At 36.3% G+C, this 12,200-nt stretch overlaps 1 protein-coding gene and 1 long non-coding RNA gene across 2 annotated transcripts in view; both read left to right on the top strand.

The window, feature by feature from the left end:
* LOC128013308 (uncharacterized) overlaps nucleotides 1–4,623 on the top strand; it is a 96,971-nt gene extending 92,348 nt beyond the window's left edge. The window contains exon 6 of the long non-coding RNA XR_008183291.1: nucleotides 3,660–4,623. This is a non-coding gene — a long non-coding RNA (uncharacterized LOC128013308). The remainder of the gene's footprint in view (nucleotides 1–3,659) is intronic.
* An 82-nt stretch (nucleotides 4,624–4,705) lies between these two features.
* LOC128013307 (dihydropyrimidine dehydrogenase [NADP(+)]-like) overlaps nucleotides 4,706–12,200 on the top strand; it is a 46,194-nt gene continuing 38,699 nt past the window's right edge. Inside the window, exon 1 of the mRNA XM_052596205.1 lies at nucleotides 4,706–11,067. The gene's annotated coding sequence lies outside the window, so the exon portion shown is untranslated. The remainder of the gene's footprint in view (nucleotides 11,068–12,200) is intronic.

Raw genomic sequence — 12,200 nt, 5'->3', positions numbered from 1 at the left:
ACTGCTTCTTCATGTCTGCCAAGATGCAGTGAATACTGCTGGTGGATCAATTCAGAAAATGTCAAAGGTGAAATCCGCAACTTTTAGACAAAGACTGCATGGCTTCTGTAACCTCGGCATAACTGCCACGTCTATAGAATAAATGGACAAAGAATCACATTTATCTCTTCCTGCAAGTCATAGACCAATGTGTTCTCTCAGAAAAAGGAAAAACACGACCCAAAAGGCCAAAAAAACAATAGAAAGGATTGAAAAAACAACAACACATAAACAATCACGTTTTGAACATGCATCTTTTGTGTTCCTTCAGTTGAATCTGAATAAATTACGAAGCAAGAAATAGTGCAAGCATCAACTGCAAGTTTATTTACCACTTAGTTTCCATAAAAAAAGCAAAACACAATAGAACAACAGCAAGACAGAGCTGACATGAAGAACAACAGTCACAGTCCAGTGATTTGTGTTTATTTAACAAGCAAATTAGCTGAGGTGGTGCTGATTGGGGGCTTTGCGTAAAAAAAGAAAAAAAAGAAGTCCACTCGCCCATGCTCATTAGCTACAGCTACATGTTTACACTTATAAATATACCCGTTTAATTGGGAGATCAAAGCGCCCCTCACTACCTTTTGCATGGCTGAAAGGGCAAATAAGTTGTCTCTTTAGTCTGCTAATTTGATCAAACTCATCCTGTCTTTGGGCGCTTCACTCCTTATAAAGCATGACACCGGGGTGGATGAGTGTTGCTTCCTGTGTTTTCATGTTTCCTTCAGTGACGGCTGATGATCAATGAGCCGGCCGCTCTGCTTTCTGGTCTATTTGAAGTGCAGCCTACTAAATCTTTATGTCAGCAATTTTAACTGCTTCATATACTTTTATTAAGCATACAGGATGTGTTTGTTGGGTCGTGTGTGCGCAATGTTGAGGTGTTTCATCCAGTGCTCAAAGCAGATGTCGGATGAAGAGCCTCTAAAAGAGTCTGCCGCATTTAAGATTTTAAAATAAACTAGAAATCTTTTAAAACAATAGATATTGAAATTGTTGCAGTAAGAGCATGAATACTAGGCCATAAACAAAAGGGACATTTGACCTTTTGCTTTAAAAAGTTTTATTATTTGTTTTCTCTCTCTCTCTCTCTCTCTCTCTCTCTCTCTCTCTCTCTCTCTCTCTCTCTCTCTATCTCTGTTATTTGATGATTTGATGAATTTACTTTTGGATTTTAAACAAGTTTGGACCAAGTTGGACAACCATTTTTGTGTTATTACTTCAAGCATTTTTTTTAAAATATGATGCACGGTGAACGACCTTGAAAATAATAGTTTATTTAGGAGTTATTGCACTACAAAACATTTGGAATTAATTTTTATATGATTCTTTGAAAAAAATGATAAAGTGTATTTGTTTTTTTTATGTAAAAAAAAAAACATTTGTTTCTTTTCAAATGAAATTGGAATAATAATACATTATATAATAGTATTTTTTTTACATAATTAACAATGCTTCATTCTTCAAACTAATGTTTTAAAAATTTGGACAGTTTCTTAAAATATTATATTATATTATATTACACAATATTATAATATTCATTTTATTCATATTCACTAATAATTACATTTCTAAAGGTTATTAAAATTTCAGTCACTTCATACATTATATTATATTATATTATATTATATTATATTATATAAAATATAGTAATTTAGTAGAGGTTTTATATATATTTATATTTTATATTTTATATATATTTTATATAACATCTCAAAGGTTATTCAAAATGTTATTCATATATGTTCTGTTTGCAGAAAAGTTTGGAAACCTTTCCCACAGGTTATAATCATAGTGCTATAGACTTTTAAGATAATGAATCAGAGCTATTCCTGAGACCCTCAATCTAATAACAATTATGTCCAAGTGAATGTTTATTGCTATTGCTGAGGGTGACAAATATATTGCGTGGTCTAATTTCAGACTTGTTTGTTGGCCTGTGTTGATTCGGCATTCAAGGAGGGATGCCACGGGCCAGTGCTTGTGACTTCCCTTTGCACCTAGAAAAGTAATTGGTGAAAAGAACTAATGACCAAGCTGACAGACAATATCCCTGTTCATTTATCAAACAGGGTTAATATCCTCTGTTCTGACTTTAATTTATTAAGTCTCTTTCAGGCGAACTGATCTCACGCACTTCTCTGGATTGGAATCATGTTCTGCAGCGGTCTACACAACATTTCTTCAATAGTAGCTTTTGGTTTGCTGCTTTATGTTTTTATGTATACATGATATATGTGTAGTTAGGCACTCTATTTATTTGTCTTTTTTTTTTCTTTGAAAGATATTGTGTCCAAAAGCATGTGCAATGAAGTCAGTGGGTTTATCGACTGCACGAGATTCAAATCAATTTTTACAAAACCAACATTCATTTTCCATGATTCAGTGAATGTCATGCTTGCCTCTATTCCAGAATTGTTCCTCTGTCTTATTTTAAGCAGCATGAGGCCTTGAAACTTAAAGAGTTTTTTTTTTTTTTTTTTTTTTTTTACTGGAGCTGAATTCTATTCACACGAGTTGGTGGAATGAAAGGCAGTTGTGTGGTATTGTGCCTCTGAGTCCTTTCACTGAAGGAAAAGAAGTTGTCACATGGTTTATCAAGGTTCTGCGAGTGCAGATGTGTCTCTGGGACGTTGTCATGGATTCAAGGTTGCTTCGATTTTAAGTGACAGCAATGGAGAGAGGATTACAGCAGCTGCAGAGATCATTGTCCGAGATCTCAGCAGACATCAATGCATGTACATTCAGCACATAGAGAAGCGCACACCAAACATCCATGTATGTACTTTCACATAGAAAAATATTCAACCTACTTTTCCATAGAACACAGAAGTAGTTTGTTTGAGGAATGTCTAGGCTGCTCTGTGTATGGGTACTAGAGCTGATACAGTACATTCAAATGAAGAATATAAAATCGTTCCATATAATTACTTCTTCTTTTTTTTTTTTTTGCTTTTTTGCTTTTTTTTACGTTACGTATTTTATCTAATGCCTTATGATATTTCTAATGAAATTTAGAATACCATTCTTAATGATTTTAAAAGAAGTCTCTTATGCAAGGCTTGTTAAAACCGTAATACTGTGATATATATATATATATATATATATATATATATATATATATATTAATATATATATGTGTGTGTGTGTGTGTGCGTGCGTGCATGTGATGCGTGCATGCGTGCGTGCGTGCGTGTGTGTGTATATATACATATACATAAATGCTCTTAAATAGATAGTTCACATAAAAAATACAAATAAATAAATAAATTATGTTTCCTTCTGTAACAAATCCATTGAGCTTTATAAATTATGACCCACATTATTTCTTTTTTTTTGCACTACATTCTATCTTACATGCATACATATTACACATAAAAATAAAAATTTTAACTTAGTTGTTTCAATGTTGTATGGACTCCATTGGCTTTTTCAAAATCGTATTATTTTGTTCCGCATATGAAACCCATACAGGTTTGGAACAACATGAGGCTGAGTGAATGATACAGTATACGAATGTTTATTTTTGGATGAACTATGATGGCTGGTATAACTTCACGCTTTCTCTTCCTCTTATAATATATATTTTTTTCTCTTTCTTTTTTCTTCTTCTGTAGCTCTGTGTCGGTTGGCCTGTGTACACAGGAGAAGAGAACCAGCCGTGGTTTGATTTTCCTGTCGTGGCTATTCATAATGATTAATGCCCTGACTTGGGGCCACTCAGTGCAATTATGGCTCTTCAAGATTTTATTATTTTATTTGTCTGCTTTACATCCTGCAGTGACTCTAAGGGCCCCACAGAAATCAGATACAGGACCAGATCAAATGTAATCCACAAAAGCATGCATCTTTCCTGTTTTGTCATTTTTTTATATATATTTTCTTTGGGTAGCAAGGGGAGGGTTTATGTGAATCTCTTAACTTCCCCTGTAGAATCATTTTTTTTTTAAATTCTTCATGCTGAATAGCAATTATCCATCATGTTTTAACACATCTATACATCATAACAAGAAATATGCACATTCTGTAGTCATTTTGAAGTGTGATGTTCATTGTTATTCTTTATGTTTTTGTGAGTGTGGTTCTTCCATACTATAGTTATACAAATGCAATGAGAGGAGACTAATCTCGCAGATCAATTCTGGTGATGCAGGCTGTCTGGAAAGCAGGTACGATCCATGCAGAATGCTGAGCATTTCACCCAAATGAGTCTGTAATGCATTTAACAAGCAAGACTGATGGTGTAATTTGCATTAGAATAAGGCTTTGTGTTTTGTGTCAAAGGAAGGCTGGCACAACTAGTACAGGTGTTTTATGTGAAATACATAAGCTTAATGACCTGACTCCTATTATTGAGACAATACAGTTGGACCACAATGTTTCAAATGGTTTCAAAGTCTAACATAAACCTGGAAATAAAGTTTTTTTTTTATTATTTGGGAAAATACTAAATAATTATTTAATGTATGCAGTTAGCAGACACTTTTATCCAAAGTGACTTACAGTGCATTAAGGCTATGCAATATATATATATATAATTTTGTCATATTCAGCATCAGCTTTTATGCAATCTTTTGTAGTTCATGCAGCTTGAGACTGTACATACATGTTAAAAATGTTAGTCTAAAATGAACACAGAGCCAAGCCAGTTAACAAACGAACGATTGACTCGGTTTTCGGATCACCAGTAGTGATGGGATGTTCGGTTCTTTTCTGCGAACCGGTTCTTTCGGACAGTTTGATTCAATAAACCGGTTAAAGAAAACAGTTCACCGGATCTTTTGCACTCGACATAATGGCGTCATTGGCGATGAATGCCCTTGATTCAAGCCATCGGTTTACCCGCGCTCATAACACTAGCACAGAATCTGTTCAGAATCAATCACCGAAAGAATCAGTTCGATTCAGAAGCTCTGTGTGTCAGTCTGCTTCACTCTGAATCACACATGCGCAGTATCATCAGCTCCTCGGTTCTCGAATGAGACGAGTCTGACAGAAACGGTTCTTGACTCGAGAACGAGTCAATCTTTTGTTCGTTATCTGGCTCGGCTCAGTGTTCATCTTCAGACAATGCTGAATAAAGTTGTAGTTTTTGCTATTTTTGGACCAAAATGTATTTTCGATGCTTCAGCAAATCCTAACTGGCCCTCTGATTTCAAATGGACTACTTTGATGATGTTTTTCTTACCTTTCTGGACATGGACAGTGTACCGTACACACAGTTTCAATGGAGGGACTGAGAGCTCTCGGACTAAATCTAAAATATCTTAAACTATGTTCTGAAGATGAACGGAGGTTTTACGGGTTTGGAACGACATGAAGGTGAGTTATTAATGACATAATTTTCCTTTTTGGGTGAACTAACCCTTTAAGTTCTTTCAATAAGAAAAAGCAGTATGCTATTTTCATTATGTCTTACATTTATGTATTAAACACTAAGAAAAGAGCAACTGCTGGAAAGCTTTGACCTCGCTCGCTCTGACAGTTTTTTTCTGATTGCACCATTAAATGGCTTGCCTGCTCGTTCTTATGATCCAAACTGACGGTAAGAAACTGCGTGCATTTTCCCTGCAGTTTTGATCTTCTGAAATAAGACAATTACTGCGGGATGCTGGATCTGAATAGCAAAGCATTTGATATGGTATTAGTTCAAGCCTGTGGTTTAATGTGCGGGATTATCGGCCATTGAGCAGTATATTCCACACTTGATCTCCCCTGCGTGTCTAGAGAGGGGGAGAGCAAGAGATAGATGGGAAACAGCAGCGTGCATCTTCCTCGGGATAATGAAACGTGTAAGGAGAACCAGAAATCCTGTTGCTGTATTTCAAAGGTGGTTTGAAAAACATGCAAAGATATGCAGATGATCGCAGTAAACGTCAGTGGCGTAATGAATTATGATAGTATTATGATCATACTTCCAGACTCCATCGCTTGTATGCAGTCTGTTCGTGTGGCAGTGTGAGGTCAGAGTACAGTATATTCTCATTAGTATGTGAAAGCGTGTGGATGTGGGTTGTGATGTTAGCACGAGTGTGTGAGCGCGGCAGCGGTGTAGTCTACTGCATTTTGATTAGCAGTTCTTGCATGTGTCCGCTTCTTAAAGCCTGTTTGTTGTACAGGAGGATTAGGGGCCTGTTGTGCTGTGATAAAACGTTGTTAGCTCAAAAGCACACATGAAAACGTGAGCGAGACTGAGCCTCTGTAGGGAAAAAAAGGAGAAATGATCCTTCCTGCATTTCCTCTATTGGTCACAGTCTGCCAATGGTCCATGGGACCCCCTTAGTGGACAGAGTCCTTATAAAAACCAGCATACAGCTAGAGGTGGTCCAAAAGTATGAGAGCACCACATTTGCATTTTGCATGATTAACACATGAACCTAAATGACTTGCTTCTGTAGAACAAAAAAGGTGAATGTTTGTACATTTTCATAGCCGACCACTTCAATACAATAAAAGTGAATGAAAGCAGTTTAAAAGTATCATAAATGTGGTTCACCCCAATGTAGAGTTGTTCTTTTGAGTCTGATCTTTTCAGTGAATCAGTTTGTGTCCAGTTCACAAACCAGTCTGAATGATACGTTTAATAATTGGATCGATTTGTTCCTTTCAAATCAGTGATCCAGTCAGTCAACGGTTTTCAATTATTCATGTGATCAAATTCACAAAACCGGTCTGAATTGCATGTTTACTAATGACACTGATTCTGATTTTTTTGGAGTCAGATCTTCTCAATGAATCGGTTGGTCCAGTTTTAAAAAACGGTTTGAATAATTTGTTCACTAATTGGACTGTTTTGTTTCTTTCAGGTCAGATTTCTTGAATGAATCTTTTGTTCCAGTTAACAAAATCACTCTGAAGTAATTTCTTTAATAATTTGACTGGTTTGTCTCTTTTGGCTCAGCTCTTTTCAGTGAATCAGTTTGTACAGTTCACAAACCAGTCGGAAAGATCCATTTAATAATTGGACCGATTTGTTCCTTTCGAGTCAGTGATTCGAGTGATTCAGAGTGGTTTTCAGTGTTTCAGTTGATCAAATTTACAAAACCGGTCTGAATTATTTGTTCACTGATTGGACTTTTTTTTTTTCTTTCAGGTCAGATTTCTTGAATGAATCATTTGATCCAGTTAACAAAACAGTTGATATTGTTTGCTAATCAAGCTGATTTGATTCTTTTGAGTCAGATATTTTCAACGAATCAGTTGATCTAGTTAAGAAAACAGTTGATATGTTTGCTAATCAAGCCGATTTGATTCTTTTGACTGTGATATTTTGAATTGTTGATCCAGTACACAAACCCAGATTTGTTTGCTAACTTTGTTTTCCTGTTTTCAATGAATCAGTAATCCAGTCCACAAAACCACTCTGATTGATTTTTTGCACTGTTTCTACAGATTTGATTCTTTTGGGTCATATCTTTTTTTAATGTATCAGATGATCCAATTAAAAAAAAACTCATGCTCTACATTGAACTGATTTGTTTCTTTTCATTCAGATCTTATCAATAAGTTGATCCAGTTTGCAAAACAGATGTGAATGATACTGCTTGACTGATTCAAATCAGATCTTTTAAGTGAATCCATTAATCCAGTTCAAAAAACATTCTAAGGGAATGAAAGTGGACAATATTTATGACACTTTAATGATGATTTTCAGTCCTTTTTGGAGTTTGAAAGCCACAGTCTCCATTCATTCATTGTTATTGCATGCAAAAGACTTACTAGTAGAATTTTAATTTGAGAAATATTTACTCCTTTGTTTTGTGATTTCAATTTTGTCTGGGGGAAAAGAGAGAGAGAGAGAGAGAGAGAGAGAGAGAGAGAGAGAAGAAATCCTAGATTTATAATGTGTTCTCAGACATTTGGACCCCACTGTAGGTTGAAACAGAAACCCACACTACATGTCCATCCCGGGCAGGTTTTATCCCGTCTTCCACTGACTGGTGGCAGTCATGCATATTAACACTACAGTCTGTGTAGAGGAATGAATTTACATCTTATGTCCATCTTTAAGCGCTCATCTTTGGGAATCCAATTTGCATTGAGATGCATGCTGGGAAGTAGAGAATGGAAAGCGCGAGTGTGTATGCGTGCATGTCTTATCTCCCGTCGCTGTGTGCAGCACCTGTTTCAGCATGCCAGACCTCTGTCTTTGGGTAATTTTCATGGTTTCTAGTTGCTTAATATTAAATGTCTTGTTCCACCCTCGCCTGATAATCCAAAGCGCCGGCAGCCAAATGTTCCTTGGTCATGGCTTCATTAAATATAGACTTACAGATTGGCCTGGAGCTCTTGGAATGGTTGTCTGAATTCCCAACAGAGTCTTCACTGGAGGACCACAGCACTTTCATTAAAGAAGACGTAACGTCTTTATCTTCAACCACAAGCCATGTATGAAAATGTCACTCGTCAGACAGAACTCACGCATTGAATCGCTCATACCTGAATGTTTGAATGTACCTTTAGAAAATATCTGTTAGCATTTTGTTGTCAATGATGAACTGAAATCGGAAATTTAAGTGTTGTGGCTTTCAGTCAATGTACTGTATGTATGTTAGCTTTGAAGTCATCTGTATTTATTTTATTTTATTTTCAGGTAAAATCACTATCATGAAGTTGGAGTGTCATGTGCAGTTACCCGTGTTTTTTGTGCATTTCTAGTGAACTAGAACTTTGCTTGTCATGACTACTATAATATTTCCATCTCTAGATATGGCTTATGTCAAATTTTATTTTTTCTATTTTTTGTTCTGTTTTTTTTTTTTCTGTTTTATTGTCTGCGAAAAAATCCGAAGTCTGATCACACCATTTCTCAGCAAACTGCATTGTTTGAGGTGTCATTTATTTCCAATGCACAAGTTACATGTTTAATACTTAAAGTCGAAAGTTTGCTAAAATTGCCCTAAGTTTGGGCAATAGCGATAATGTTTGAATTACTTGCAAGCACGAGAAATTAATAAACTTTTGTAACAATTAATTAAATTAAATTAAAAATGCCTAATGAATAATACAAAAACAAACCAAACATTTGGATCCTCACTTCTAAATCCTATTTATGCAAATTAGATCACATTTTCAATGAAAGTCTCTTGTCTCCGTGGCTTGAAAAGTGCTCAAATGTTGTAAAATGAAGTTTGCGTGCCATTATTGTAATTGTTCTGTAAAGGCGTAGGTTCTAATTAGGACATGCAAATCGTCCTCTCACACTGTTAAATTATGATGGATGGTTTATCAGAGTTCAAAGGATTAAGCTGTCACTCCCTTTTGTTTGTTCTGTTGAGTTTATCGGTTCAATTTTCATAGCAAGAAATGTAATTTCTTAACCCTTTAGCCTCTTAGACCCAGGGTCTTAGACACATTGGATTAAAACGAGTCCCTATTTGTCTTTTATTAATGTTGCTAGCTAAGGATTGGAACAAACCCCTAACCTTCAGTATTAAACATCAGCACATGGCATATGGCATCTGGTCCCACACACCCTTTGTGAACGATACCTCAAATCATGCGGCTTGTGGAGAAGGTGCACTATTACTTTTCTACATTAGACAGGGTCCTGAGAACTCTCAGAAACCATATACTCTTAAAAATAAAGGTTTCATAAGACCACACATGCCAATGAAGGACCTTTATTTTTAACAATGTAATGTTTTCATCCATGGAACACTTTTAAAGATTAAGGTACTAAAAGGGTGTTTTCACTGTGATGCAGTGGAAGAACCATTTTAGGGTCCTCAAAGAACTTTTCAGAAAACAGTTGCTAAAACAATAATTTTTCTAGAACATTTTAATAATCCATTTTTTTTTTTTTTTGTCTGTAAGGAATCCATCAATGCCAATAAATAACCATCATATCTAGGAAATAATATTTTAACTGAATAAAAGGTTCTCTTTTTATGTTCTTCACGAAAACTGCTGACTGAAAGGTTCTTTGGGGAACCAAAAATGGTTCATCTTCAGCATTGCCGCCATAAAAGCTGGTAATTTTAATCTCAGTTTGCCATTTACACAGGTTTGAAATGAGACACAACAGATTTCTTGGCTCAATCCCCAGAAGATGCATCTACATCGGTGAGAGCATTAATTCATTGGCTTGGTTGAACCTCATTTCGAGGGCCAAAGCCATTAGCCAATAGCGGTTCAGCGGATGCCACGATCCCTGCGACTCTGCCAGCTTCATTAGCTTGGCTTCTAATTTACCATGTGGACTGGTTACTGTCCGGCCAGCATGACCTGTACTCTATACATCCAATCAGTGATGAATATTACAGCAGTTTGGCAGGGAATCCTTTGGGACTCCAATGCCAAGAGATGAATTTTCAACTCCAGCAGAATGTAGTACAGAGAACATCTATCAAGGCTTGTGGGCATGCTGGCACTTTTGAGAAAAGACAAGCCTCTACTACTCGATAAAAATATAGTCTGGGAAAGTGTGAGGAAGGGAAGATATTAGTGCAAACTGATGGATGAATGACTTTATTTTGTAATGTAAAAACCCTTTTTTTGTGGTTAAAGTAGACTTCATTTTCCCTTCTGCACGGCACAGTTTCAAACGTGTATGATTAAATATGAATTTAGCTCCACTTCAAAGCCCCCTGGGAGAGGGAAGGAGAAATAACGCTATTGAATTTGTGTCATGAATTTCTGTAGAATATGGCCATAATTGTCTTCTTTATGTTGTTCTACACAGAAATTACAGCCGCGGAGCATATTTTATTGCAGTCGAGTCTATTGGGATAGTCGGAGCTAGACAAATTTGTAGGTGTAGCTCTTTTCCCCTAGTAGGCTAATTATTAGTCGCTAATGGAGGTACCACGAGATCACATACCTATGAAGGAGTCTTTGATCTGAACTGCTTGAATCCAAATCTCTTTTCTTCATGCAGGATTTAGTCACCATTGTGTCTTCCTCCGGACCGCTTTTTGGTCCCGACCGCAGGGCTCCTTCGTGAAAATTGAGCTGATCAGCGAGAAGACGGCTGCCTATTGGTGCCAGAGTCTGACAGAACACAAAGCCGACTTTCCTGACAATGTAAGTTGGACACAAGCACTTTGTGGAACATTGTATTGAGAAAATTGACCAGTGAGATTCACAGCGGGGCTACCTAGCGTGACATGTCAAAAATAGAATGCATGAGTCCATCAGAATGTCAGGATGTGTCACCCTGTTGACAGTCCCTGCTAGTTAGTAATGTGATTTTTATGGATCCGTTGCTAGTTGGACAAGGTGTAAGAATATTAGAACATTCAGCTTGAATTAAAGTCTTTTTACCAGAGCAGCTGCTGTTTTATATCTGCATTAATAAATGTAGATATGCACATGTTGAGAAGCGAAAATTGTTATTTGTAATCTCTTCTGCATGATGTATGGGTGGAGGTCTTGGTAAAATCAGCATGGGACTCTCTGTGGTAGCTAGTTATTTTCAATTTTTCCTCAATGGTTTGGCTCTGAAGTCATAAAATTTGAATATGATTTCAATATTCATTTCTCATTGTTCCATTTATTATTCATAGTAATGTGATCCTCATGTTTGTTAATGAAATCCAAATATTTATGATGTGAGCTAGCTCCATCCATAAGTACATTTTTATTTTTTTATTCAGCCGTCGTATGGAGCGGCATATGCTTGCTGAAATTACAAAGTGACAACTCATTTGTTCACTTCTAAGATTCTTGTATCTGGGTTTCTTTTTGTGCTCAAGAAATATCAAAGGATTAATTGATTTCTGCAGGACATTCTGACGGCAATCACGGGCAGCACTAATGGAAGTGATGCCCAGCATTCACTGGGGCGGCTTTTGTACTGAGGATGAAAGCAGCAGAGATGTATCGCTTCTTTCTGAAACAAGGTGAAGAGAGAGGAGAGAAAGAAAAAGAGAGAAGCTTCTTTTAAGGGCCCTGACTGAGCTGAGATATGCTTTGCTGTAGTAGCACCCTAAGAAATTGCTTGACAAACGTGTTTCCTGTTAAAACAAAAAGTTAAACTGACAATTTGTTTTTGTTTTTTTGCTAGTTTCCTTTTTTTTTTTTTTTTTACTGTACACATTTTAATATCTGCTTATGCTAATTTAATCGTAAACATATTTGTGACCCTGTACCACAAAACAAGTCATAAAGGTCAATTTCTCGAAATTGAGATCCATACAGCATCAAAAAAAATAAAA

This window comes from Carassius gibelio, chromosome B24 (assembly GCF_023724105.1).
Source record: "Carassius gibelio isolate Cgi1373 ecotype wild population from Czech Republic chromosome B24, carGib1.2-hapl.c, whole genome shotgun sequence".
Taxonomy (NCBI): domain Eukaryota; kingdom Metazoa; phylum Chordata; class Actinopteri; order Cypriniformes; family Cyprinidae; genus Carassius; species Carassius gibelio.
This window is presented reverse-complemented; position numbering and strand designations above follow the sequence as displayed.